This window comes from Protopterus annectens, chromosome 8.part1 (assembly GCF_019279795.1).
Source record: "Protopterus annectens isolate FY-2018-M chromosome 8.part1, PAN1.0, whole genome shotgun sequence".
NCBI lineage: Eukaryota > Metazoa > Chordata > Ceratodontiformes > Protopteridae > Protopterus > Protopterus annectens.
In genome coordinates, this window is record NC_056742.1 from 503,066,886 (window position 1) to 503,092,762 (window position 25,877).

Below are 25,877 nucleotides of genomic sequence, written 5' to 3' on the forward strand. Positions count from 1 at the left end.
GTATTCCACACGTCTTTGATTCCATACTTATGTTTCAATGACTAGTCCCCCTGCTCCAGTACTAACAGCATCGCATACTGTAGTACAGTCACTACTGGCTAACAATGCCTTCATCTTTCACACAACTAAGCTTACATGTTTTCACTGGAGTTAAGATTCCATTAATATTCTCTGAACATATTTTCATAATTATAAGATGCAAAAATGTAAATGTTGTGAATATAGTGTTATGAAAACGCATTCACTTTATCAACTCACATGGTATCTTCTCTGAACACCCCCACCCCCCAATGGAGAACTAAGATCAATATTACTAACACGTACTAATCCGTCCTTCGAAATCATATGATAGGTTGTCTCTAAAAATCTAAATGAATTGCTACGCTACTCGCAGACAATGTATACTGGGAGATTTTGACATATTCTCATAAAGATATTGCACACCCGAAGCTACATTCAATAATAATCTGGCCGATCATGTTGTGTTTATTTGTCTGAAATATCAGTTTTGACAGATTTTAACTGTTTCACATAGAAGCGTTTTCATTTTAAATGGCATTCTAAATAACAGAGATAAAACTAAATTTTACATCATCTGGTAAAATACCATTATGGGTAAACTTCCACACTGGGAAAAGGGCAGCAATGGAAGTAAAAATGTATCCTACTGGGCAAGATATTAACCTCTGAAGAGTACTTAGATACAATGCGCAAGAAGACAGCCATACTGTTATATTCATTATTGTGCAGTAAATACTCATCTTTAATTCTGCAGTGCATGGTGTACTCGTATGAGCATGCTCAGTCTGCAATTCTTGTAATACAAAATACATTACAAAGAATGTGAAAAATTAGAGCCACTTTACTTGTTAACTCATTAAACCTATTAGGCACACATGCCTGTTTCCTCTGGTGACTCAGGATCACTGTCTGGTCAGCTGGCCTGCTCTCAGTTACATAGTAGGTAAAAAAAGATGGGGGCATGAAACTCAAGTCCACAACATGGAGCTTTATAGCAGCTCACAACATTACTTCTGTGTTAAACAGTCATTCCTCTAAGGGGGTTCCAGGCTGAAAGTTTTAAGCCTTTGATTAGAGGTTACAATGCAGGGGAAACATAATGTGTCTGTTCAAAGTACTAAGATTGTGAAGGCTGCCAGCCTAGCCAGATAAAATTTTGGAGATAATTCTGTCATCTGTAAATATGAATGTAACGTTACACTCTGCTGGCAGAAAGCTGACCAAGTAAAGCATGTTGTGACCCTTTGATCTAAAGTTGGCTCCGGCCAGTCTAGATGAAGACATTCTTTCTATTGTTTTAACCAAGAGTTAAATTGCTAGATTTAAACATACAAATGTATTTTTATTGCTCTGCTTCCTGACCAGCTGCAAGATAACACAAGGAGATGTTACGGATGTAAATGCAGTTTCTGTTAGCCTGGGAACCCAGGGAAGCGTGAAGAGTGATGTAATGGGAACCAGGAATGTGATTTTAAAAACAGAAAGAATAAGAGATTATTAAGCATTTTTGTCTTGACCATCCAACTCATCAGCACTCTGCCTGTTTCTATATGTAAGTTATCTTAGACTTGTGTTTTCTCTTAGAAATAGCTAGAAACTAGAAAGATCAGACTAAGTGTTTTTCTGTGATGTCAGAACTGTACTGCTGATTTTAAGTATTTCTCTGTGATCTCTGAACTCTTGACAAGCACTGTGTAGTAAGAAGTATTGTCTTGTGTTTTTATTATTTATTATTAAATATTTTAAAACCTTTCAACTGTGGCTGTTTTGTGGAGAGATAATTTAAGCCCTTAAGAGTATTTGCATGCCTTATTGTATCAAGTTACTCTAATAAGCCTTGACTGTGTAGTTACACTACCAGTTGGATAATAATATTGCACAGTAATAACTGGACACCCTTTTAAGGGCCTTTGAGTAGCTGATAAATATTAGCTGGGTGGTGGCAGTGATTTCTACCATATAGTTTGGGTAAACTGGGCACAGCTGGAGAACCTGTGCCAGCTTTCTCCAGAAGTGTCTGTGTGGTTGTATAAACTCTTATTTCAAAGTGTGTATGTGTCAGCTACTTGAGCAGGGACACGAAGCACTGGTTGGACAAGAGGGTGCTGGAGATTTTATCTTGCCCAGCTGGCTGAGATCTGGACCATATAGCTGTGCCAGTGAGGAGTCTTACTGGGGACCTGGAGAACAAGGGAGCGACCAGCCCTGGACTGACTGTGATCTATGTGTGCTCTTAAGGGAAATTGCACTTTATTGTATGTATTTGTTATCCTTTCCTCATATATGAGATGCCCCTCACTGGTGTTAGTGGTGAGGTTTGAGGCTCCTTGATTGCTGGGCCAGGGCATGGGCATCGCATATTAATTGTTTGGTAGTGGTGGGATATCCACACCACATATTAATTGGTTGGCAAATACTAATTGGCTTGTAGTGGTGTGGGTAGAGTGAATTCCTGTAGCTTGGGTGCAGTGAGCTTTGAATGTGTTTTGTACTCTAAATTAGCCACACAGTGAATACTCAGAGTTCAGATCACAATTGTTTTATTTCTTTTGTTAGCTTAGTTAGTAAGGGTGAGCAGGCAGCATGTCAGCAGAGGAGTATGAAAAGCTGACAAGGAGCCAGCTAGCTGAGATGTGACAGGCTAGGGGACTGGTGCATGAAAACCTGACTAAGGCAGACCAGATTGCAGCCTTGGTTACAGCTGCATCAGAAAACAGCTACCAGGGGGACAATCAGTCTGGCAGTGGAGATATAATACCCTCAGAGAATGGACAGCTCGGCCTTTCTGCAGAGGACTTAAAAATCCATCTGGAGCTAAAGAGACTTGAGTTGGAGGCCAGGCGATTGGAGATAGAAGCAGCTGAGTGACTGAGGAGTCTTCAGGCTGAGGAGCATGAGAAACTGCTATGCCTGGAAGTTGAGGAAAAGGAGAGGCAGCATGAGAAGTTGATGCTGACTCTTCGCCAGAGTCATGAAGGTAATGGGGAAGGGAGTAACTGGACCCCAGAGGCACAACAAGTTAGTATATTTTTTCATAGTTTAAAGAGGGGGATAATTTTGATAGTTTCATTTATATGTTTGAGAGGGTATGCAAACAGTATGGTGTTGACCAAAGGCTCTGGATACGGTTCCTGACTCCCTTACTCCATGGTAAATCTGTAACTGTATTGTCAAAAATGTCTGATGTTGCATGTTTTGATTATACTGCTGTTAAAAAGCATTTGTTAGAATTGTTTAAGCTAACACCTGAAATGTATAGGAAAAAGTTTTGTGAGCATAGACGCAAGGCAGATGAAAGTGTGTGTGAGTATGTTGCGGAACTGAGCAATAATCTCCATAGGTGGGTGAGTGGATGTCAGGTCACCATTTTGAAGTGCTAGCAGACATTTTGGTGAGGGAACAAGCCATTAGCACTTTGCCTGAGGACATGAGGATCTGGTTAGCTGACAGACAATGTGCTACTTCAGATGAGTTGGGGAAGAAGGGAGACCTATACTTGGCAAGCAGGGTAGCCCTGCACAGGAAAGGGAACCCAGTACTGCTCATTGGTCTAAAGGAACCCATGGTGGGCAGCACAGACTGCCCCAACAGAATTTGCCAGTAGCAGGGGAAGCCACTAGTCCAGATACACATCCAGGACCTAGGGTTATATGTTATGAATGCAACCAGTGGGGCCATGTGGCATACAGATGTCCACAGAGGCAAGGTAGGGAACAAAAGGTGAGGGAGCCAGTAAGTGGGAAAGAAAATGCCAATAGTAGGTTGTCTTGAGACAACAGGGGTACCCAACTACCATCCTGCAGCTGTCCTGATAGGGAAGGATTTGGATGAGGCAGTACCATGTGCTTGTGCAGTTACACGCAGTTAGGCTAGGAGACAAGCATGTGGGTCTGGTAGCCTGGGGGAGACCCAGACAGACTGCATACTTGCAGCGAGGACTGGTGAGGTGGTTACTTCAGGGAAGGAGCTACTCTGTAGCAGTGAGACTGAATGTGAGCCACAGCTGCTTGTGGGTACTGATGTTCCCTTGGACAGAGTGACTGCAAAGGTAGACATGAGTAGTAGTACCCAGGCTGACAGTGAGGCACCACTGTCAGTGGATACCAGACTTCCTGTAGAAGGGGAGCTGGGAAGGGTTACAAGGAGAGAGTTCAGACAGTCTCAACTCTCAGACTCTACATTGCAAGGCCTGGGGCAGGTAGCTAGGGAGGCAACTGTTTCTCAAGGAAAGGGGGAATCTGTATACTGGGACAAAAGGTTACTATACAGAGAGTGGACCCCTGAGGGAGGGCTAGAAGGTGAGAGAGTACAGCAGTTGGTATTGCCTAGAGCCTACCATCTGGGTCTTCGGGCCATAGCCCATTATATTCCCTTTGCAGGTCATATGGGCATAAAACATACAAAGAGGCATATTATGCAGAACTTCTATTGGCTGGAATTTCCAAAGATGTAACAGGGTACTGCAGGACTTGTGAGCAGTGTCAAAAGGTAGGCAAGGCAGGAGACAAGGTGAGACCTCCTTTGATGCCTTTGCCTATGACTGATGAGCCATTTTAGAGGGTAGCTATGGATATTGTGGGTCCTCTGAGTATCCCAAGTTCTACAGGGAAAAAATATATCCTAGTGGTAGTGGATTATGCTACATGATACCCTGCGGCAGTGGCTTTGTCCTCCATTGAGGCAGAGAAGGTGTCAAATGCTTTGTTAGAGATTTTCAGCAGGGTAGGTTTCCCAAAAGAAATACTGTCTGACAGAGGTGCCAATTTCATGTCAGATCTGCTGGCTTGTCTGTCGAAGTCCTGTGGGTGAAGCACAAAAAAAAACACTCCCTACCATCCCCAGACTAATGGTCTTGTTGAGAGGTTAAACTCTACAATCAAGTTCATGCTACGGGCATTTGCAGATCAGTTTAAGAGGGAGTGGGACAAATATTTGCCTCATCTGTTGTTTGCTTACAGAGAGGTTACCTCAGGAATCTACAGGTTTTTCACCCTTTGAGTTGCTGTATGGGCATAGGGTGAGGAGACCTCTAGATTTAATTTGAGATGATTGGGAAGGTGAGTGCAAGTCTCACAGGAAGTCTGTTGTGGCATACATCCTAAACCTCAGGGCAAGGCTTAGGGAACTCATGGGCTTGGCCCAGGAAAACCTGGCAGAAGCCCAACAGAAAAAGGTGTGGTATGACAGGAATGCTTGAGCTAGAGAGTATGCTGTGGGGCAGCAGGTAATGGCTCATTCCTGTCAGACACAACAAGCTGCAAGCAGCTTGGGAGGGACCCTACAAGGTGGTAAGAAAGGTAAGTGATGTTAACTACATGATGGAACTGCTAGGCAGAAGGCATGGGCTCAAATTGTACCATGTTATCACAATGAAACCTTGCCATGATAGGGAGGCCCTTGCACTGAGCATTTGCAGAGGATTGCAGGAGGAGTCTGAGGGAGATCTGGGGACTGATCTCCTCAGAGAGGCTCAGGCTGACATCTCAGTGGAAGGGGTAGCAATGTCCCAGCAGCAATCTCCTACCCCAGTTCGAGAAATCCAAGCAGTGTTGCAGGAATTTGGGGACATGTTCACTGGGAAACCAGGATGCACCCACCTGTGGCAGCACCAGGTGGATACAGGACCCCAATTAGGCAGGCCCCTTATAGAGTGCCTGAGAGAGTCAAACAGACTCTGAGGGAAGAGGTACAAGAGATGTTGGAACTAGGTGTGATTAAAGAGTCCAACAGTCCCTGGGCCTCCCCAGTGGTGCTGGTGCCAAAGAAGGATGGCAGCACCAGGTTCTGTGTGGACTACAGGAAATTAAATAGTCACACAGAGTCAGATGCTTACCCCATGCCTAGGACAGATGAGGCCCTAGACCAGCTGGTTGGGGCTATGTATCTTACAACCGTTGATCTTACCAAGGGTTACTGGCAGGTGCCCTTGACTCCCAGTGCTAGAGAGAAGTCAGCCTTTGTGACTCCTTTTGGCTTGTATGAGTTCACAAAGATGCCTTTTGGGATGAAGAATGCCCCAGTGACTTTCTAGATGCTGCTATATCATATCCTAGAAGGAGCCGGAGGGTTTGCCCTTGCTTACCTAGATGGCATTGCCATCTACAGCCATTCCTGGCCAGAGCACCTTCAGCATGTCAGGGAGATGGGCAGACTGCAGAGGGCAGGGTTGACCATTATGTCGAGCAAAGGTCAAGTGGGTCAGGTGGGTATGGCAGAGGTCTCCTATCTAGGACAGAGTGGGGAGTGGTAAGATAAGGCCAGAACCTGCCAAAGAGGAAGCCATTCAGACATGGCCTGCACCTGTTATTAAAAAGAAGTTGAGGCATTTTTAGGAATAGCAGGGTACTACAGAAAGTTCGTCCCCAGTTATAGTGCCATAGCTGCTCCCCTCACAGACCTGACAAGGAAGAACAGGCCAGATAAGGTAGTATGGACACCGGCATGTGAGCAGGCATTCCAGAAGCTTAAAGAAGCTTTGAGTGGACCCCCTGTGTTAGCCAGTCCAGATTACAGCAAAGAATTTCTTGTGCAGGTGGATGCTTCAAACCATGGGGTGGGGGCTGTACTCAGCCAGATTTCTTCAGGGGGAGAAGAGCACCCAGTGGGTTATCTCAGTCGTAGGCTCCAATCCAGGGAATAATGCTATGCAGCTGTAGAAAATGAATGTCTAGCCATAGTGTGGGCACTGCAGAAACTTCAGCCTTATCTTTATGGAATGAAATTCACTGTTATGACAGATCACAACCCCCTAACATGGTTACACAGAGCCAGCCAGCAAAATACCAAGTTGCTAGGATGGAGCCTGGGGTTGCAAGCATATGATATGTCAGTGCAGCACCACAGTGGGATTAGCAATACCAATGCAAATGGGCTCTCAAGACAGGGGATGGGGAAAGGTATATTCAGATAGACCTAACTCTCTCAAGCAGCGTTTCTCAAGGGTCACTTAATAAACTAACTTGAATTCTCTGGGGGGGGGATGTGAAGGCTGCCAGCCTAGTCAGGCAGAATTTTGGAGATAATTCTGTATCTGTAAATATTAATGTAACGTTACACTCTGTTGGCAGAAAACCGACCAAGTCAAGCATGTTGTGACCCTTTGATCTAAAGTCAGCTCCAGCCAGTCTAGATGAAGACATTCTTTCTATTGTTTTAACCAAGAGTTAAATTGCTAGATTTAAACATGCAAATGTATTTTTATTGCTCTACTTCCTGACCAGCTGCAAGATAACACAAGGAGATGTTAAGAATGTAAATGTAGTTTCTGTTAGCCTGGGAACCCAGGGAAGTGTGAAGAATGATGTAATGGGAACCCGGAATGTGACTTCAAAAACAGAGAGAATCATAGATTATTAAGCATTTTTTTCTTGACCATCCAACTCATCAGCACTCTGCCTGTTTCTATATGTAAGTTATCTTAGACTTGTGTTTTCTCTTTGAAATAGCTAAAAACTAGAACAATTAGACTAAGTGTTTTTTTTGTGATGTCAGACCTGTACTGCTGAATTATTTTAAGTATTTCTCTGTGATCTTTGAACTCTTGACTAGCACTGTGTAGTAAGAAGTATTGTCTTGTGTTTTATTATTTATTATTAAATATTTTAAAACCTTTCAACTGTGGCTGTGGGTAGAGATAATTTAAGCTCTTAAGAGTACTTGCATACCTTTGGTAAAATTGTACCAAGTCACTCTAATAAGCCTTGACTGTTTAGTTATACTACCAATTATATAATAATATTGCACAGTAGTAATTGGACACCCTTTTAAGGGCCTTTGAGTAGCTGATAAATATTAGCTGGGTGGTGGCAGTAATTTCTACCATACAATCTGGGTGAAAGGGGCACAGCTGGAGAACCTGTGCCAGCCTTCCCCAGAAGTGCCTATGAGGTTGTATAAGCTCTTATCTCAAAGTGTGTGTGTGTCAGCTACTTGGGCAGGGACACGAAGCACTGGTTGAGCAGACAGGGTGCTGGAGATTTTAGCTTGCCCAGCTGGCTGAGATCTGGACCCTATAGCTGTGTCAGTGGGGAGTATTATTGGGGACCTGGAGAGCAAGGAAGCGACCAGCCCCGGACTGACTGTGATCTCTGTGTGCTCTTAAGGGAAATTGCACTTTACTGTGTGTATTTGTTATCCTTTCCTCCTATATGAGACACCCCTCACTGGTATTAGTGGTGATGATTGAGGCTCCTTGATTTCTGGGCCAGGGCATCGCAAAGATTAAAAACGTTCCACTCAGTATAAATCTCAGAAACTGTCACCTAGAATTGCAAATCGCACACTGCAAAATATGAGGGTATAAAACTGGTTTAAATGTAGGATAGTACGTGGACGGAATTCACTGGATACAGACATGAGAGGCAGAAAAAGCACAAACTCATTCAAACATTTATTACACAGAAACAGAAAAACAAGAAGCAAAGAAGCATGGCAACTGGGCATTTAACATCAGCTTTGCCTGCATTCATTTATTTATTTAACTATTTTATCCATCCATTTGTCTATCTATATTATTTATTTGTGTATGTATTTATTTATATATGTATGTATGTATGTATGCATGCATGCATGTGTGTGTATGCATGTGTGCATGCATTTGTGCATGCATGTGTGCATGCATGTTTGTTTGTGTTTGTTTGTTTGTATTTGTTTATCAGGGAAGGCTACTGCTCAACACTGACCAGTTTCAGGTCCAGCCTGGGTTACACTGAAACAACAAAATTCACATTATCATTGTCACTGAGATCACAATGTATAGTACCAAGCCATTGTAAAGTCACAGAAACAATGTCACAGTACAGAAAAATAAATATGACAATATAATAACAACAGGTAAAGTATACATATATATATATATATATATATATATATATATATATATATATATATATATATATATATATATATATATAAGTATATAATACAGAAACAGCATTGTATTTATAAGTTTTATGGAGATCAGCCAGTGAGTAATGACAGAGTGGAAACTGTTGTCTAGATTTTAGCAGGATGTCCATATTTTTTCAAATATTTCTGGTTTGATTCACATAAAATTTGTGGTTTTCTGGTAAATCACAGAGGATTGAAATTAGTGAATAATGACAGAGCTTTGAGTTTCAGACTTCACATCTTTCAGAAAATGTATGCATAGTCATTGATACGTACTGGGCTAGCAGCCCTTGTGGGTCATTTTATGCCTAGCCAATTTTTTTTAGTGAGAATCAAACCCTGTATTGTTTGGTAAATGCCTTAACTATCATGCCAATTCTGATAACTCAAAACCTGTCATTCTAACAAGTTTTTAAGTTTATAAGAGCAATATTGTAAATGTGTCCATATTTTTGGGTCATTGTCCCCACATTATTTTAGGCTTTGCCCAGATTTCACTTTAAGAAGTTGAGAGATATGAGACAGAAGAATGCTGGAGAAAAGCGATGTGGCCTGATTAAAGAGCTTCAGACATTTCCTAGCAATAATGTACTTTGTGCTATCAATAAGGCAGCCAGGTATATTGCCTGGGCTCATACAGCTTTTATTTTATATCTATCTATAATTAATAATTAATAATTTATATCTATTAATAAGGCAGCCAGGTATATTGTCTGGGCTCATAGAGCTTTTATTTTATATCTATCAATAATTAATAATTAATAATTAATAATTTATATCTATCAATAAGGCAGCCAGGTATATTGTCTGGGCTCATAGAGCTTTTATTTTATATCTATCAATAATTAATCATTTATATCTATCAATAAGGCAGCCAGGTATATTGTCTGGGCTCATAGAGCTTTTATTTTATATCTATCAATAATTAATCATTTATATCTATCAATAAGGCAGCCAGGTATATTGTCTGGGCTCATAGAGCTTTTATTTTGAGTTTTATTAATCATTTTTTTGAGCTGGTCTGCTCAGGTAACAGGTGGAGCTCTGTTAAAACATTAAAGAGAAGGACCACTAGGATGAAACACTGAGATAAATCTTTCAGTTGGGACACTTTTTAAGGCTTTTATATCAGAATGATAGTGCTGTTCATCTCCCTTCATTGCAGTATTGGGTATTACTTCTAACAGTCGTAATTTAGATTATGATTATGCTTTGAAGAGTTTACTATGTTTAGTTTATATTCAGCTTTATTCTCCCTAATGATGCAGTTAAGATCTCAGCAGACCTGCATATGCTTCTCCTTCTGACTCATTGTTAATATTTTTTAAATAAAACATGTAATTTTCTTCTTGTTCTACAGAATATGTTTATGTCAGAGTGACATCATACAGATATATCCTTTAATTTCCCACCACCACCACCATACCGATGCTAAATAGGTACTGAGTTATTTATTCATTGGCTGAAATGGCTGTAATAGTCATGAGTAATTGTAGTGGCTTTTGAGATCTAATCAGTGGGGGTCAAAGCACTTTCAAATCCTTAAATCCCTACAGTAGAAAAATAAAATTGCCTTTGGAATAGTCCCTGAACGTAGGTGAACTTATGGATACTTTATTTGGCCCTACCTTTGATGCTAAATGTGATAGTTTGGTGATCAGACTTGATTAAGAACGGTGTGACATTAGTAGTAGGGTAGAAAGGGGCACTGTAAGTAAAGGCAACGGCAAGTAAATTTTATCATTTTCAGGGAACCTGAATGATTTGATCGATGGAGATGGTATTACTGGAAGTATGTATTGCTAGTTAAGTGTAGATGCCCAGATTAACAGATGGAGAGATGAAACCACCTGAAATTAAAGCAGTGGATTAAAAGGTATGAAATCCAACTTTCAAAGTGCCTACTATTGTTTTCAGGTGACATTCAAAGGGATGTAGAATTGACAAGGAAGTAGTAATCTTCTTCTTCTTCTTCTTTTGGCTTTTCCCGGTTAGGGGTCGCCACAGCGGATCACCTGTCTGCTTATGATTGGCAGTGGAGTTTTACAGTGTTGAGTTGCCAGCCCGGTGCCCAACCTTCCACAGAAGGCACTGACAAGGAAGTAGTAATAAATTTAATTAAATGTCAGCAAAATGTCAGGGAGCCCAAACCCAGAAAGACAAAGTATTTAGTATGAGTTAATATTTGAACAGGTGAAATTAGACATTCGCCCAGTACCCCTGACCTTGTCTGAAAGAACAAGAGGTGCTGTGTCCTGTTATACAAGGAATGTTGTCAAAACACTGAAACCATGTTTCTGTAACTGTACATATATGAATATGCCCAAGCATCAGAGGAAAGACACCGTAATATAGGTCAGATTAGAAATTGTGAGCATATAATGGCCAACAAATTTACATTGCTTAAAAAACAACAGCACTGTGGCAGAAAGGACAGAGGTAAAGTCCCTTCTTGGCAAAGGAGACCAGTCTGTCAATCAACATTTCTCATGCTAACATGTTGTAGCCCCATGGAATGACACTACTTAATAAACTACTTGTTCAGCTCATTTTTATTTATTTCTAAGAAAATGGCATACTGCTCAGGGCAATGTCTTACCAGCTTCAGACGCACACATATTGAGCTGAGGGACACCTGTTTGTATTGCTCCCAGGGTAAGGGGTCTAAGGCTATTCAGTCACCGTGACATAGGCAACAAGTGTATACTTATACTGCTGATAAAGGGTCATCGGATCTGTGGTCACATCCTAAATACTGGTGTCAGAAAGACAGCTCGCTGTGACCATTGCCTTTCATAGCCTTGTCATGGAGCAATAGTGTGCCTCACTATAGATTCTCCTATTATTAATCCATTACCTTGTGTGGCTACAGCCTCAGATGTTCCTGAGGGAGTCAGTGATAAGGCAGTGTACCTCACTATAGAGTGTCCTATTATTAATCCATTACCTTGTGTGGCTACACCATTAGGAGCCCCCATGGGAGTGGTGTTGATGTTGAGCCAGGGTGACTCACTTTAGTTGTGATGCAGCTTCAATGGAAGATGATATGTATGTAATGCTATTTAGCTGGTTTGTTCACATGAGGTCTTGGTACTTTAAGCAATGATTCCTTAACAGCATTGGCAAAACATGTCTGTTGTTAAGTTATTAAAATATAATATGAAGAGGTTTACAGACATGTACAGTGTGTAAGAGGATAGATTCCAAATTTAACAAGAATTTACACCTCTCACAAGTAGTCTCAGTAAATGATAAAAATAAGTGATAGCCAGAAAGTGTGAAGCAGTTATTACACAATCTCAGACTTCCTAAGTAAGCAGGCTGGCAACCACAGAGGACAGGCCAAATTGTGAACCTATGCCAACGGAAATCAATGGGTAACAAGATATCAGCGACTGCCTGATTGGCAAACTACCAAGAACATTAACTATCCCATAATTAAGCAGATGAACCAGATAGTGTGATTCAGTTTTAACCTCTGCAAAACTGAGAAATGTAGAGAACTATAGTCACACCTGATAATTCCAAGCCAAGACTATACACTTAACTACCATGACACTATAAGTAAAATACAGTGTTTTATGTAGTGCTGTATGTAGAGCAGCAGGTTCAAACCCAGGTGAAGGAAGGACAAAAAAAATGTCAAAATCTCATTGGTGCAGCCGGAGTTCAACAAGATCAGTACATCACAGCTTTGGACTATAAGGTACTGGCCTGTGCAGCCAAGCAAACACCTGCCTAAAGGAGAACAGTACCAGTCAGGAACAAGGAAACAACAGGCAGCCATTTAGTTAGAAAACCTCAGGACAAACAGCAGACAATAAAGGGAGGCAGAAGTAGAAACATTCCATCTCTCTGTGTCTCACCAAGAAGAGCAACCACAACCCTCAGGCTAAACATCAACAGGAGTCAGTCCCGAGTCCCACACCTACTATCTGATCCAAGCTCAGGTAAACCAAGAGCAGATAACAGCAAAAATACTTTGCATTAACTAGGCTGATTAAATACCACCATGAGAAGAACAAGCTGAAAATAAGATAACTGTGGGAATGAAACAGCTTTCCAAGTTTAGAATCTTTTATGGATTTTCAAGTTTAGCATTAGCTAATAATAAAAAGTGGATAATAAGTGGAATATTGAATTAAACTGGCATATCCATTGTAGTTTAGTAAGTATATGTATAAAAAGCTGCTTTGTTTCAATAAAAGCCTTCAAATTTACAATATGTGGTTAACTTTAATATTGGCACAGTACTTTGGCCAGCAGTGACGCCAGGTGCAGTTACTGTACTGGATATGCCATTTTGCATCACAATATATTTATTTATTCTCTATAATGTCCAAAACCATTCACCATGCCTTGGGAACTTTAAAATTTGTTACTGTTTGACATTTTGCTTGCCATGTTCATACCTCTCAACTGTCTGATTTTTGCAGAATGTCCATCATTTTTCTTCATGTTTTTTACCCTGCCCCTAGTAAAATGTTTGATTTGCTGGTAAATCACTGAGAACTAGTCAGTCAATAATGCCATCAATTAGAGTTTCACACTTCCCAGTGTTAAACAACAAATTTCTGTAGAACCTGTTGCTCTGTTTAACAAATTACCTCTGATTTTAGATATTTGCCTTCACCATTATTTTGATCAAAATTCTTGGTCAAGGAAGTTGTGGGGGAGCTCTCTGCCATTGCTCTTCTTATTAACTTTAAAACACCCCAAATTCAAATGTAGTCATGTAAAACAACGATTGGTCAACAGAAAACATCTGGAGTGTGCTTCAGTAGCTTCAGTGGTTTTGTTTTTAATATTTTGGTCATGTTTTGTGTTAAGATAGCCTATATCATCTGGACAGGTTGTGCTAATGAAAAACTAGATGGGAATAAAAAAGATATAAAAAAAAACATTGGAAACTCTAAGACATTTCAATGTTTTGCAATGGACATTACTCAAACCACGAGGCACAATTAATTCATCTGCAATGCCCCATAACAGCTCAATAGCAAGAAGACTGGACAATAAGAGACAATTGCAGAGAAAAGAAGCAAACTTATTACAGCTGTTCAAAACAGTAAGTGGGTTAGACTTTAGGCTGGATTATATAGAAAATAGCACTGAATGCAATAATGTCAGAAGTCTGGGCTTACCGGAGTATGTGTAGGGAAATGATCCAAGAGCATTTAGATCAGCTCAGTTAAAAAGTCTGCTAGGTCTTGAGTGTACTTCTACTACAGAAAGGGCACCCAGGATCACTTCTAGAAATCAAATAATAAATACTCAAGGCAATTTTATTTTCAAATGGCTAAATTATGTGGATAAAATAGAACATTGTCCTGAAAGCAAGAAGGCTAGGAACTGATCTGAAAATATTGAGGGCCTTTGTGAGACTTGTGCCTGATTACATAACAGCCCTTTTCTAAAAGAGGCAGGTACTAGTTCACTACCTAAGATGTTTTAGGAGAGGGAGTTCATGGTGCAGTTATAGTTTCCAGCTTGCTGGCACTTGACAAAGGGGAATGACATGTAGACATTTACAACAGAGCAGCTGAAACAATACATTTCCTCAAATTATGATCTTAATAAAGCTGGTTTCTGAGGTAACTGGTGTTGAAGAGAGTAAGACAAAGAACTACTAAACATTCTTCAAGCAGAAAAAAAGACCCTCAAACCCTCTCTGTTAAAGACAAAAGAATGTCTGAGGGAAAAATAAGGAAAGCTTAACACTTGGACATACGCATGCAAAAGATGAACAACTTTAAGCAGGACAACCAGAAAAAAAGGCAAGGAGGAGTCATGTCAATAGATTTACATCATATTCCATATTGCCAGCTCTGATGAGGAGGAGCCATTGTAGTCCACAGTAGGCATTTATGGCAATGTTAGAGGCATTTCAATGCCATAAGGTCACAGGTACTTACTAGGCATTGATCTGTAAGAAACCTAAGAAGCCTAGCCTTACATTCCCATGGTAGATTTAAAACCTTATATTTTGTGTACAAATATTTACACATTGCCCCTATGTATGAGTGGTAAACCAAGGAGTAAATTTGTGGTTAGGAACCAGAATGAAAAAGATTAAGACCACCAAAGGATGAGCAAGCCTGAAATACAGACTAATACCACCAAAGGATGAGCAAGCCTGAAACACAGACTAATACCACCAAAGGATGAGCAAACCGGAAACACAGACTAATACCACCCAAGGATGAGTCAATCTGAAACACAGACTAATACCATCAAAGGATGAGCAAGCCTAAAACACAGACTAATACCACCAAACGATGAGCCAGCCAGAAACAGAGACTAATACCACCAAAGGATGAGCAAGCCTGAAACACAGACTAATACCACCAAAGGATGAGCAAGCCTGAAACACAGACTAATACCACCAAAGGATGAGCAAGCTGGAAACACAGACTAACACCACCAAAGGATGAGCAAGCCTGAAATATAGACCAACACCAGCAAAGGATGAGCAAGCCTGGAACAGAGACTAATACCACCCAAGGATGAGCAAGCCTGAAACACAGACTAATACCACCAAAGGATGAGGAAGCCTGAGACACAGACTAATACGAACAAAGGATGAGCCAGCCTGAAACACAGACTAATACAGCCAAAGAATGAGCAAGCCTGAAACACAGACTAATACAAACAAAGGATGAGCAAGCCTGAAACACAGACTAATAGCACCAAAGGATGAGCCAGCCTGAAACACAGACTAATACCACCAAGGGATGAGCGAGCCTGAAACACAGACTAATACCACCAAAGGATGAGCAAGCCTGAAACACAGATTAATACCACCAAAGGATGAGCAAGCCGGAAACACAGACTAATACCACCAAAGGATGAGCAAGCCTGAAACACAGACTAATACAACCAAAGGATGAGCTAGCCTGAAACACAGACTACCACCCATGGATGAGCAAGCCTGAAACACAGACTAATACCACCAAAGGATGAGCAAGCCTGAAACACAGACTAATAGCACCCAAGGATGAGGAAGCCTCAAACACAGACTAATACAACCAAAGGATGAGCAAGCCTGAAACACAGACTAATACCACAAAAGGATGAGAAAGCCTGAAACACAGACTAAAACCACCAAATAATGAGCAAGCCCGAAACACAGACTAATACCTCCAAAGGATGAGCAAGCCCGAAACACAGACTAATACCACCCAAGCATGAGCAAGCCTGAAACACAGATTAATACCACCAAAGGCTGAGCAAGCCTGAAACACAGACTAATAACACCAAAGGATGAGCAAGCCTGAAACAGAGACTAATACCTCCAAAGGATGAGCAAGCCCGAAACACAGACTAATACCACCCAAGGATGAGCAAGCCTGAAACACAGACTAATACCACCAAAGGATGAGCAAGCCTGAAACACAGACTAATACCACAAAAGGATGAGCAAGCCTGAAGCACAGACTAATACCACCACAGGATGAGCAAGCCTGAAACACAGACTAATACCACCAAAGGATGAGCAAGCCTGAAACACAGACTAATACCACCCAAGGATGAGCAAGCCTGAAACACAGACTAATACCACCAAAGGATGAGCAAACCTGAAACAGCAAGCCTGAAACACAGACTAATACCACCAAAGGATGAGCAAGCCTGAAACACAGACTAATACCACCCAAGGATGAGCAAGCCTGAAACACAGAATAATACCACCAAAGGATGAGCAAGCCTAAAACACAGACTAATACTACCCAAGGAAGAGCAAGCCTAAAACACAGACTAATGCCACCAAAGGACGAGCAAGCCTAAAACAAAGGCTAATACCACCAAAGAATGAGCAAGCCTGAAACACAGACTAATACCACCAAAGGATGAGCAAGCCTGAAACACAGACAAATACCACCAAAGGATGAGTAAGCCTGAAACACAGACTAATGCCACCAAAGGATGAGCAAGCCTGAAACACAGACTAATACCACCAAAGGATGAGCAAGCCTGAAACACAGACTAATACCACCAAAGGATGAGCAAGCCTGAAACACAAATACCACCAAAGGATGGGCAAGCCTGAAACACAGACTAATACCACCAAAGGATGAGCAAGCCTAAAACACAGACTAATACAACCCAAGGATGAGCAAGCCTGAAACGCAGAATAATACCACCAAAGGATGAGCAAGCCTGAAACACAGACTAATACTACCAAAGGAAGAGCAAACCTAAAACACAGACTAATGCCACAAAAGGATGAGCAAGCCTAAAACACAGGCAAATACCACCAAAGGATGAGCAAGCCTGAATCACAGACTATTACCACCAAAGGATGAGCAAGCCTGAAACACAGACCAATACCAACAAAGGATGAGCAAGCCTGAAACACAGACTAGTACCACCAAAGGATGAGCAAGCCTGAAACACAGACTAATAAAACCCGCAAGCCCGAAACACAGACTAATACCACCAAAGGATAAGGAAGCCTGAAACACAGACTAATACCACCAAAGGATGAGCAAGCCCAAAACACAGAATAATGCCACCAAAGGATGAGCAAGCCTGAAACACAGACTAACACCACCAAAGGATGAGCAAGCCTGAAATATAGACCAACACCAGCAAAGGATGAGCAAGCCTGAAACAGAGACTAATACCACCCAAGGATGAGCAAGCCTGAAACACAGACTAATACCACCAAAGGTGGAGGAAGCCTGAGACACAGACTAATACGAACAAAGGATGAGCCAGCCTGAAACACAGACTAATACAACCAAAGAATGAGCAAGCCTGAAACACAGACTAATACAAACAAAGGATGAGCAAGCCTGAAACACAGACTAATACCAGCAAAGGATGAGCCAGCCTGAAACACAGACTAATACCACCAAAGGATGAGCGAGCCTGACACACAGACTAATACCACCAAAGGATGAGCAAGCCTGAAACACAGATTAATACCACCAAAGGATGAGCAAGCCTGAAACACAGACTAATACCACCAAAGGATGAGCAAGCCTGAAACACAGACTAATACAACCAAAGGATGAGCTAGCCTGAAACACAGACTAATACCACCCATGGATGAGCAAGCCTGAAACACAGACTAATACCACCAAAGGATGAGCAAGCCTGAAACACAGACTAATAGCACCCAAGGATGAGGAAGCCTCAAACACAGACTAATACAACCAAAGGAAGAGCAAGCCTGAAACACAGACTAATACCACAAAATGATGAGAAAGCCTGAAACACAGACTAATACCACCAAAGAATGAGCAAGCCCGAAACACAGACTAATACCTCCAAAGGATGAGCAAGCCCGAAACACAGACTAATACCACCCGAGCATGAGCAAGCCTGAAACACAGATTAATACCACCAAAGGCTGAGCAAGCCTGAAACACAGACTAATAACACCAAAGGATGAGCAAGCCTGAAACAAAGACTAATACCTCCAAAGGATGAGCAAGCCCGAAACACAGACTAATACCACCCAAGGATGAGCAAGCCTGAAACACAGACTAATACCAACAAAGGATGAGCAAGCCTGAAACACAGACTAATACCACCAAAGGATGAGCAAGCCTGAAACACAGACTAATACCACAAAAGGATGAGCAAGCCTGAAACACAGACTAATACCACAAAAGGATGAGCAAGCCTGAAACACAGACTAATACCACCAAAGGATGAGCAAGCCTGAAACACAGACTAATACCACCAAAGGATGAGCAAGCCTAAAACACAGACTAATACCACCCAAGGATGAGCAAGCCTGAAACACAGAATAATACCACCAAAGGATGAGCAAGCCTAAAACACAGACTAATACTACCCAAGGAAGAGCAAACCTAAAGCACAGACTAATGCCACCAAAGGACGAGCAAGCCTAAAACACAGGCTAATACCACCAAAGGATGAGCAAGCCTGAAACACAGACTAATACCACCAAAGGATGAGCAAGCCTGAAACACAGACAAATACCACCAAAGGATGAGCAAGCCTGAAACATAGACTAATACCACCAAAGGATGAGCAAGCCTGAAACACAGACTAATAAAACCCGCAAGCCCAAAACACATACAAATACCACCAAAGGATGAGCAAGCCTGAAACACAGACTAATACCACCAAAGGATGAGCAAGCCCAAAACACAGACTAATGACACCCAAGGATGAGCAAGCTTGAAACACAGACTAATACAACCAAAGGATGAGCAAGCCTGAAACACAGACTAATACCAACAAAGGATGAGCAAGTCTGAAACACATACTAATACCACAAAATGATGAGCAAGACTGAAACAGACTAATGCCACCAAAGGGTGAGCAAGCCTGAAACACAGACTAATACCACCCAAGGATGAGCAAGCCTGAAACACAGACTAATACCACCAAAGGATGAGCAAGCCTGAAACACAGACTAATACCACCAAAGAAAGAGCAAGCCTGAAACACAGACTAATACCGCCAAAAGATGAGCAAGCCTGAAACACAGACTAATACCACCAAAGGATGAGCAAGCCTCAAACACAGACTAATACCACCAAAGGATGAGAAAGCCTGAAACACAGACTAATACCACCAAAGAATGAGCAAGCCTGAAACACAGACTAATACCTCCAAAGGATGAGCAAGCCCGAAACACAGACTAATACCACTGAAGCATGAGCAAGCCTGAGACACAGACTAATACCACCAAAGGCTGAGCAAGCCTGAAACACAGACTAATACCACCAAAGGATGAGGAATCCTGAAACAGAGACTAATACCTCCAAAGGATGAGCAAGCCCGAAACACAGACTAATACCACCCAAGGATGAGCAAGCCTGAAACACAGACTAATACCACCAAAGGATGAGCAAGCCTGAAACACAGACTAATACCACCAAAGGATGAGCAAGCCTGAAAGACAAATACCACCAAAGGATGAGCAAGCCTGAAACACAGACGAATACCACCAAAGGATGAGCAAGCCTAAAACAAAGACTAATACAACCCAAGGATGAGCAAGCCTGAAACACAGAATAATACCACCAAAGGATGAGCAAGCCTGAAACACAGACTAATACTAACAAAGGAAGAGCAAACCTAAAACACAGACTAATGCCACAAAAGGATGAGCAAGCCTAAAACACAGGCAAATACCACCAAAGGATGAGCAAGCCTGAATAACAGACTATTACCACCAAAGGATGAGCAAGCCTGAAACACAGACCAATACCACCAAAGGATGAGCAAGCCTGAAACACAGACTAATACCACCAAAGGATGAGCAAGCCTGAAACACAGACTAATAAAACCCGCATAGCCCGAAACACAGCCTAATACCACCAGAGGATAAGGAAGCCTGAAACACAGACTAATACCACCAAAGGATGAGCAAGCCCAAAACACAGAATAATGCAACCCAAGGATGAGCAAGGTTGAAACACAGACTAATACCACCAAAGGATGAGCAAGCCTGAAACACAGACTAATACCAACAAAGGATGAGCAAGCCGGAAACACAGACTAACACCACCAAAGGATGAGCAAGCCTGAAACACAGACTAACACCACCAAAGGATGAGCAAGCCTGAAATATAGACCAACACCAGCAAAGGATGAGCAAGCCAGAAACAGAGACTAATACCACCAAAGGATGAGGAAGCCTGAGACACAGACTAATACGAAAAAAGGATGAGCCAGCCTGAAACACAGACTAATACCACCAAAGAATGAGCAAGCCTGAAACACAGACTAATACAAACAAAGGATGAGCAAGCCTGAAACACAGACTAATACCACCAAAGGATGAGCGAGCCTGAAACACAGACTAATACCACCAAAGGATGAGCGAGCCTGAAACACAGACTAATACCACCAAAGGATGAGCAAGCCTGAAACACAGATTAATACCAACAAAGGATGAGCAAGCCTGAAACACAGACTAATACCACCAAAGGATGAGCAAGCCTGAAACACAGACTAATACAACCAAAGGATGAGCTAGCCTGAAACACAGACTAATACCACCCATGGATGAGCAAGCCTGAAACACAGACTAATACCAACAAAGGATGAACAAGCCTGAAACACAGACTAATAGCACAAGGATGAGGAAGCCTCAAACACAGACTAATACAACCAAAGTATGAGCAAGCCTGAAACACAGACTAATACCACAAAAGGATGAGAAAGCCTGAAACACAGACTAATACCACCAAAGAATGAGCAAGCCTGAAACACAGACTAATACCTCCAAAGGATGAGCAAGCCCGAAACACAGACTAATACCACCCAAGCATGAGCAAGCCTGAAACACAGATTAATACCACTAAATGCTGAGCAAGCCTGAAACACAGACTAATACCACCAAAGGATGAGCAAGCCTAAAACACAGACTAATACTACCCAAGGATGAGCAAGCCTGAAACACAGAATAATACCACCAAAGGATGAGCAAGCCTAAAACACAGACTAATACTACCCAAAGAAGAGCAAACCTAAAGCACAGACTAATACCACCAAAGGATGAGCAAGCCTGAAACACAGACTAATACCACCAAAGGATGAGCAAGCCTGAAACACAGACTAATACCACCAAAGGATGAGCAAGCCTGAAACACAGACTAATACCACCAAAGGATGAGCAAGCCTGAAACACAGACTAATACCACCAAAGGATGAGCAAGCCTGAAACACAGACTAATACCACCAAAGGATGAGCAAGCCTGAAACACAGACTAATACCACCAAAGGATGAGCAAGCCTGAAACACAGACTAATACCACCAAAGGATGAGCAAGCCTGAAACACAGACTAATACCACCAAAGGATGAGCAAGCCTCAAGCACAGACTAATACCAACAAAGGATGAGCAAGCCTGAAACACAGACTAATACCACCAAAGGATGAGCAAGCCTGAAACACAGACTAATACCACCAAAGGATGAGCAAGCCTGAAACACAGACTAATACCACCAAAGGATGAGCAAGCCTGAAACACAGACTAATACCACCAAAGGGTGAGCAAGCCCAAAACACAGACTAATACCACCCAAGGATGAGCAAGCCTGAAACACAGACTAATACCACCAAAGGATGAGCAAGCCTGAAACACAGACTAATACCACCAAAGGATGAGCAAGCTCAAACACAGACTAATACCACCAAAGGATGAGAAAGCCTGAAACACAGACTAATACCACCAAAGGATGAGCAAGCTCAAACACAGACTAATACCACCAAAGGATGAGAAAGCCTGAAACACAGACAAATACATTCAAAGGATGAGCAAGCCCGAAACACAGACTAATACCAGCAAAGGCTGAGCAAGCCTGAAACACAGACTAATACCACCAAAGGATGAGCAAGCCTGAAACAGAGACTAATACCTCCAAAGGATGAGCAAGCACGAAACACAGACTAATACCACCCAAGGATGAGCAAGCCTGAAACACAGGCTAATACCACCAAAGGATGAGCTAGCCTGAAGCACAAATACCACCAAAGGATGAGCAAGACTGAAACACAGACTAATACCACCAAAGGATGAGCAAGCCTGAAACACAGACTAATACCACCAAAGGATGAGCAAGCCTGAAACACAGACTAATACCACCAAAGGATGAGCAAGCCTGAAACACAGACTAATACCACCAAAGGATGAGCAAGCCTAAAATACAGACTAATACCACCAAAGGATGAGCAAGCCTGAAACACAGGCTAATACCACCAAAGGATGAGCAAGCCTGAATCACAGACTATTACCACCAAAGGATGAGCAAGCCTGAAACACAGACCAATACCACCAAAGGATGAGCAAGCCTGAAACACAGACTAATACCACCAAAGGATGAGCAAGCCTGAAACATAGACTAATACCACCAAAGGATAAGGAAGCCTGAAACACAGACTAATACCACCAAAGGATGAGCAAGCCCAAAACACAGAATAATGCCACCCAAGGATGAGCAAGGTTGAAACACAGACTAATACCACCAAAGGATGAGCAAGCCTGAAACACAGACTAATACCAACAAAGGATGAGCAAGCCTGAAATACTGACCAATACCACCAAAGGATGAGCAAGACTGAAACACAGACTAACACCACCAAAGGATGAGCAAGCCTGAAATATAGACCAACACCAAAGGATGAGCAAGCCAGAAACAGAGACTAATACCACCAAAGGATGAGCAAGCCTGAAACACAGACTAATACCACCAAAGGATGAGCAAGCCTGAAACACAGACTAATACCACCAAAGGATGAGCAAGCCTGAAACACAGACTAACACCACCAAAGGATGAGCAAGCCTGAAACACAGACTAATACCACCAAAGGATGAGCAAGCCTGAAACACAGACTAATACCACCAAAGGATGAGCAAGCCTGAAACAGAGATTAATACCTCCAAAGGATGAGCAAGCCCGAAACACAGACTAATACCACCAAAGGATGAGCAAGCCTGAAACACAGACTAATACCACCAAAGGATGAGCAAGCCTGAAACACAGACTAATACCACCAAAGGATGAGCAAGCCTGAAACACAGACTAATACCACCAAAGGATGAGCAAGCCTGAAACACAGACTAATACCACCAAAGGATGAGCAAGCCTGAAACACAGACTAATACCACCAAAGGATGAGCAAGCCTGAAACACAGACTAATACCACAAAGGATGAGCAAGCCTGAAACACAGACTAATACCACCAAAGGATGAGCAAGCCTGAAACACAGACTAATACCACCAAAGGATGAGCAAGCCTGAAACACAGACTAATACCACAAAGGATGAGCAAGCCTGAAACACAGACTAATACCACAAAGGATGAGCAAGCCTGAAACACAGACTAATACCACCAAAGGATGAGCAAGCCTGAAACACAGACTAATACCACCAAAGGATGAGCAAGCCTGAAACACAGACTAATACCACCAAGGATGAGCAAGCCTGAAACACAGACTAATACCACCAAAGGATGAGCAAGCCTGAAACACAGACTAATACCACCAAAGGATGAGCAAGCCTGAAACACAGACTAATACCACCAAAGGATGAGCAAGCCTGAAACACAGACTAATACCACCAAAGGATGAGCAAGCCTGAAACACAGACTAATACCACCAAAGGATGAGCAAGCCTGAAACACAGACTAATACCAACAAAGGATGAGCAAGCCTGAAATACTGACCAATACCACCAAAGGATGAGCAAGACTGAAACACAGACTAATGGCACCAAAGGATGAGCAAGCCTGAAACACAGACTAATACCACCAAAGGATGAGCAAGCCGGAAACACAGACTAACACCACCAAAGCATGAGCAAGACTGAAACACAGACTAATACCACCAAAGGATGAGCAAGCCTGAAACACAGACTAATACCACCAAAGGATGAGCAAGCCTGAAACACAGGCTAATACCACCAAAGGATGAGCTAGCCTGAATCACAGACTATTACCACCAAAGGATGAGCAAGCCTGAATCACAGACTATTACCACCAGAGGATGAGCAAGCCTGAAACACAGACTAATACCACCAAAGGATGAGCAAGCCTGAAACACAGACTAATACCACCAAAGGATGAGCAAGCCTGAAACACAGACTAATACCACCAAAGGATGAGCAAGCCTGAAACACAGACTAATACCACCAAAGGATGAGCAAGCCTGAAACACAGACTAATACCACCAAAGGATGAGCAAGCCTGAAACACAGACTAATACCACCAAAGGATGAGCAAGCCTGAAACACAGACTAATACCACCAAGGATGAGCAAGCCTGAAACACAGACTAATACCACCAAAGGATGAGCAAGCCTGAAACACAGACTAATACCACCAAAGGATGAGCAAGCCTGAAACACAGACTAATACCACCAAAGGATGAGCAAGCCTGAAACACAGACTAATACCACCAAAGGATGAGCAAGCCTGAAACACAGACTAATACCACCAAAGGATGAGCAAGCCTGAAACACAGACTAATACCACCAAAGGATGAGCAAGCCTGAAACACAGACTAATACCACCAAAGGATGAGCAAGCCTGAAACACAGACTAATACCACCAAAGGATGAGCAAGCCTGAAACACAGACTAATACCACCAAAGGATGAGCAAGCCTGAAACACAGACTAATACCACCAAAGGATGAGCAAGCCTGAAACACAGACTAATACCACCAAAGGATGAGCAAGCCTGGAACACAGACTATTACCACCAAAGGATGAGCAAGCCTGAAACACAGACTAATACCACCAAAGGATGAGCAAGCCTGAAACACAGACTAATACCACCAAAGGATGAGCAAGCCTGAAACACAGACTAATGCCACCAAAGGATGAGCAAGCCTGAAACACAGACTAATACCACCAAAGGATGAGCAAGCCTGAAACACAGACTAATACCACAAAAGGATGAGCAAGCCTGAAACACAGACTAATACCACCAAAGGATGAGCAAGCCTGAAACACAGACTAATGCCACCAAAGGATGAGCAAGCCTGAAACACAGACTAATACCACCAAAGGATGAGCAAGCCTGAAACACAGACTAATACCACCAAAGGATGAGCAAGCCTGAAACACAGACTAATACCACCAAAGGATGAGCAAGCCTGAAACACAGACTAATACCACCAAAGGATGAGCAAGCCTGAAACACAGACTAATACCACCAAAGGATGAGCAAGCCTGAAACACAGACTAATACCACCAAAGGATGAGCAAGCCTGAAACACAGACTAATACCACCAAAGGATGAGCAAACCTGAAACACAGACTAATACCACCAAAGGATGAGCAAGCCTGAAACACAGACTAATACCACCAAAGGATGAGCAAGCCTGAAACACAGACTAATACCACCAAAGGATGAGCAAGCCTGAAACACAGACTAATACCACCAAAGGATGAGCAAGCCTGAAACACAGACTAATACCACCAAGGATGAGCAAGCCTGAAACACAGACTAATACCACCAAAGGATGAGCAAGCCT